At 33.7% G+C, this 5,243-nt stretch overlaps 1 long non-coding RNA gene across 1 annotated transcript; it reads left to right on the top strand.

Moving 5' to 3' along the window:
- The first annotated feature begins 1,215 nt into the window (after positions 1 to 1,215).
- LOC143227281 (uncharacterized) lies at positions 1,216 to 4,614 on the top strand. Its single transcript, XR_013014980.1, has 3 exons — positions 1,216 to 1,597; positions 2,697 to 2,797; positions 3,015 to 4,614. It is a non-coding gene; the product is annotated as an uncharacterized LOC143227281 (long non-coding RNA).
- Positions 4,615 to 5,243: the final 629 nt, after the last annotated feature.

The following is a 5,243-nucleotide window of genomic DNA, read 5'->3' as shown; positions in this document are numbered from 1 at the left end:
ATTCGATCTAATCTGTGTCATTACGGCTGAAAAACAAAAAGCTGTAGAAAATTTTACTAACTAAATATATGATGCTAAATGCATATCAAATAACAAAACGTAATCCAGCAGTAGAGGTTTTGGTTTGAATTTCGCGCAAAGCTACTCGAGGGCTATCTGTGCTAGCCGTCCCTAATTTAGCAGTGTAAGACTAGAGGGAAGGCAGCTAGTCATCACCACCCACCACCACTCTTTTATCAACGAAAGGTGGGATTGACCGTCACATTATAACGCCCCCACGGATGAAAGGACGAGCATATTTGGTGCGACGGGGATCCGAACCCGCGACTCTCGAATTAAGAGTCGAACGCCTTAACCTACCTGGCCATGCCGGGCCGGCAGTAAAGGTAATAAATCTATTTAAAAGAAATAAAAAATCTACTTTATTCGTTCTTTTTTTTCCCTCCTCTCTCTCTGGTTACGCATACTAGTCGAGCAAAAATATTACAAAGCACTTTGCAACAGCACAAAAAACGTTATCTGTGAAAGTACATCTAGTTAGACATTTCTTAGAGATAGTTTAAAACTGTTTTGTGCTATACAACGGTTTTATTTTTATTTACGTTCTCACATCACCAATGACACAATGATATGTCTACAGACTTACAATGCTAGATACCTGTGGTAGGCAGAGCCCAGATAGCCCTTTGTGCTTAACTACCAGCAATTTGTTTTTATAAATAAATAATCAGACAAACAATAAATTTTAAAACAAAATGGTTATGGAGAAATTGAAATGTTATCACAGTTTTAATAACATGTTAAATTTATTGAAATTCACAGGTGTCGTCACTTTATTACGACATTTTAGGCTGAAATCATATATACAAGAATAAAATCACTTTAGCTTCCGTTAACTGTTAAACATTCTTTGTGACGAGACAGTTCCAAAGTCAGTTAAACTAGAGTAATTTCGTTTGGGTTAATGCACTGCTTCAAATCACGCTAAACTATTGTTTCTAAGCCTTAAGAAGTAAACCTCGATTTACTGTTTTACTTCTATGCTGGACTTAGCCGCTAGACATGGACACATAGTGGACAATGAAGATATCACCCTAGTCTCCCCTTCTGGACTGAATACCTCTATTTCTGATTTTGAGTAACGGAAGATGCTAGAATATTCTTTTCAATTTCTTACCTAAAATGTTCAAAGTTCTCAAGAGTTAAAGTCCGATAGATGGCGCTAGCAATAAACCCTTACCGTACTTTTGTAATCAGGTCAACTGACGCAAAACGCTTCAGTTCCTGCAGGTAAAACTCGTCAGATGGCGTTGGACCTAAACTCTTTGTGTACGTTTGTAATCAGACCTTTGGGTGTTAAACATTTCATGTTCCCATGGGTACAGTTAGACAGGTGACGTTAATTAGTTTTTAAGAGTAAAGTTTTGTGCTGTGTCCACAGCAGAGAATCAAACCCTAGACTTTAGAGTTGAAAGTCCGCATACTTACCGTTGACCCACCGAAAAACGAATGTGGTGTTAGAACTGACCATTGACAGATCTTTCATAGCCAGATGAGCAGGAATACAACTTTCTCAGACCGTGTCCAATCGGGGATGGTATTTTATTTTTCTATTTTAGTAATTAATGTATTTATTTTTAACTTTTTTTTAAAACCACAGAGGGCTGACAATTTCTACGCACTGTCACACACGAGGTCAAGAGACTGTGACAGAATGAAAGAAAACACGGTTCAATAACCGTTAAACATGCAAAGGTTAATGAATGCCTTCGAATCTTACGTTTAATTTCCTGTACATACCGGCGCTGACGTCACATTTGCTTTATAATCTAAAAATCTGATGACAACATTCTATATCTTACTCACAGTGATTTTAACCATTTCTACGTTTATGATGTCTTGTTTATGATTTTTGTACTTACAATAGTGTTTATTAATCATTTGGACAAGCAATTTTAAAATTACTTGTATCTATTACAATTTAAAAACTTACATCATAAAAATTAGTATACTAGGTAAAATATATATGAATATAATTCGTTCTTACCTCAGAAAAAAAAAAAAGTTAAATCTTTAAAATAACTTTTGTATTTCGGAATGAGAAATCTTACAAGACATTACAAATTAATACGTTATTCTGACGGACGTAAGAAAATACAAATAGAATAAACAATAAATTGAGTTAAATTCAATTTTTATCCGTTACAACCAGGCTAAATAATTGTTTTCCTTCGTTAAAAAAAAAAGAAAAGAAAAATAACATTAACTTATAACCTCGTAGTCTTAACGAAGATAACACAAACTTTGTGACCAAAATGGAATCAATGTTTAAAAGTGAACAACAGATGGCACCACTCGCGATTTTAAATATGAAAGGACAATCAGTGATGACGAGAAAATCCACTTGTAGAGAAAAATATATATGTAAAAACGGCTGGTTTGGGTTCAGAAAATGTTTTATGTAGAGGAGCGAACAACGTTTCTACCTTCTTTGGACATCGTCAGGTTCACAAGAAGGTAGAAACGTCGTTCGCTCCTCTACATAAAACATTTTCTCAACCCAAACCAGCCGTTTTTACATAAATATGAAAAGAGTTCAGAACTGTTTCAGTCGAAACTACTTTTCAGTATACTATGTACTGATAATTCACTTTGAATTGAAATATACCTTAACTATATATTTCATTTTTTCGTAGAAACAGCCAATAAGCCTTACGAAACAGTTACGTAAAAAGAACGTGAAAAAGATCACAGAACATGGACAAACTTTTTGAGGAACCCATCTACTAACCCTTAGGTAAAAAAAAAAAAAGCTCTAATTTATATTCAAAAGATGAATTTCAGAATGTATTACTTAAACAAAACAGACCACAACAAAGTAAAGTGATCCTATTTCTATGTACATTTGAAGAGCAAAGTTCCAATCTCTATTTCGATACCACTTAAATAACGAGTCGTGTAGAATGTTTTCATATGAGTAAAAATATTCACAATGGTTTGATTGCTTTTTGAAGCTACACGAGGACTATCTGCGCTAGCCGTCCCTAATTTTGCAGTGCAAGACTAGAGGGAAGTAAGCTAGTCATCACTCCTCACCGCCAACTCTTGGGCTATTCTTGTACCAACGAACAATGGGATTGACTGAAAGGACGAGCATATTTGGTGTGACGGGGATTCGAACCCGTGACTCTCAGATTACGAGTCGAGTGCCTTAACCCGCTGACCATACCGGGGCAAACAGACTGCAGCTCGAAGTAAAGAACATGGAATTTATCCGCAGAACTTTCTTTTTTTTTTGAACTTCAGTGACAATTGATTCAGTTGTTAGGCTTATTTGTAAATATTTTTAAGTATTAAATATCAACAGCTCAGCAGAATAGTTTACACAATATTAATTTCTGTATCGTGGAATTTGTTCTTATTTGCTTACTACGAACTAAGCTTTTGCTGTTGCTGTTTAAACACTTAAGTTGGGAAGACATCCAAAGGTTTATTTTTTTTTTAATTTGCAATGCCTGTAAAAGTATGAAACGATTGAGACCACCAGTGTACAGGATACAAGTGCATTTCGCGCATGATTCTGTCACTTAGCAACAGAAGAAGCACGTGCATGAAATCATGGGCTGCTTAATCTCCTGCATTCATCTTGACAACAGAGATCTTATAGAGAATTAAACTAGTTCCTATAGTTGTTATGACAACAAACATAGTAGCCAGACAAGTTCAAAGGTCATTATAATTCTGCTTTCCTTTTTATGATTACCTTTTTTGGTAAAGCTTTCTATGGTAAATTATGTTGCACGTTTACAACTCTGGTATAAGACTTAATAGCTTCATTCTTGGTATAAAAACCGTAAACTTACTCTATCTTAAAATAAGAGTTAATAACTGACTTGATAATATTCTAGATACTGAACAAGTAACCCACTAATATTATTCCGCTCAAGAATCTCAGACCTTAAATATCTAACACCACAAAATGTAGGAACAATGTTCTTAGTTACTTTATTTTAACAACGATGCATAGGTAAATCATTCAGAATTAATAATTACGTTTATTTCATCTGAGAAAAAGATACCTATTGGATCCTTCGAAACCTAAGTTTCTAAAAGAAATATAAAGTTGTTGTATATCAAAACTTTATACTGCGTGATAATTTAATCAACGCCCCATCACTTCACAGATCTAGCTAAAAAACTTGCAACCACTTGTCGCTTGTTTCGAAGAATGAACACAAGTGTCTTAAAACGACGGTTAGATGAGTCTCAGTGAATTGGACCATATTTATTTCAATTCAAAATTTAAAAATATTAAATAAAAAAAAATTGTTGTAACCTAAGAGATTGTTAACGGAACTGTTTTATCGGAAAATTTTATGGCCACAGTATTTCCTTTAGTCAAGCTATATATATATACTTTCTTATATTCAAGTTTAGGTGAAAATATTTTTTACAAAATGCGCTTTATGTTTAATTAGCGTGATTGAATGTTAATGAACGAAACGTGACATAGAATACTCTTCCTTAGTGTCAAATCTGTAATTTTGGAAGAAAAACAACATTTTTAAGTGAACTCAAATGAGCCATCTTTGATATTAGTCTTAGAATGTTGACGATTTCATTACATAGCTTTAATTGTTGCTGTTTTCCAATAATTGCTGTTATCTATTATGTTCAAATAAATTTAACAATTATTCCTTATATTATTGTCATTTTAATTACTTAAACTATTAGTCTATTTCGGAATAATCACGCAATGCGGAAGAGAACCTAAAGAAACATAGTTTGTTTGTTTGTTTAGCCTAACGCTAGGCTTAATAACGTTTTCAGTCTATTATCATTGCTCAGCAGTGTGTCTGCGGACTTACAACGCTAAAAACCGGGAATTCGATACCCGTGGTGGACAGAGCACAGATAGCCCATTGTGTAGCTTTGTGCTTAATTCAAAACAATAACTATTATCATTGTATTCAAATTATATCTTTGAAATGTAATTTTTAGTCTGATAACAATGTCTTACAAACAAATTCGAGAACGTCACAGTTGAATTCTCAGAAAAAAAAATGAAAGTAAAAAATCTAAAATATGTCGGTTTCACTATCATTTGCAATATTGTGACCTCATTTTTGAGTTTAAATGCATTATACACACGTGTATCATTAACAAAGAATGGAGAATTATGTTTGTAAAAATATTTGATACGTCTTTTAAGTTAGCGTTTGTCAACTTTCTAACATCAGTTT

The sequence above is a fragment of the Tachypleus tridentatus genome, chromosome 9, assembly GCF_004210375.1.
Source record: "Tachypleus tridentatus isolate NWPU-2018 chromosome 9, ASM421037v1, whole genome shotgun sequence".
Lineage (NCBI taxonomy): Eukaryota > Metazoa > Arthropoda > Merostomata > Xiphosura > Limulidae > Tachypleus > Tachypleus tridentatus.
Note: the sequence above shows the minus strand (reverse complement) of the source record. Positions and strands in the feature narration are given on the sequence as shown.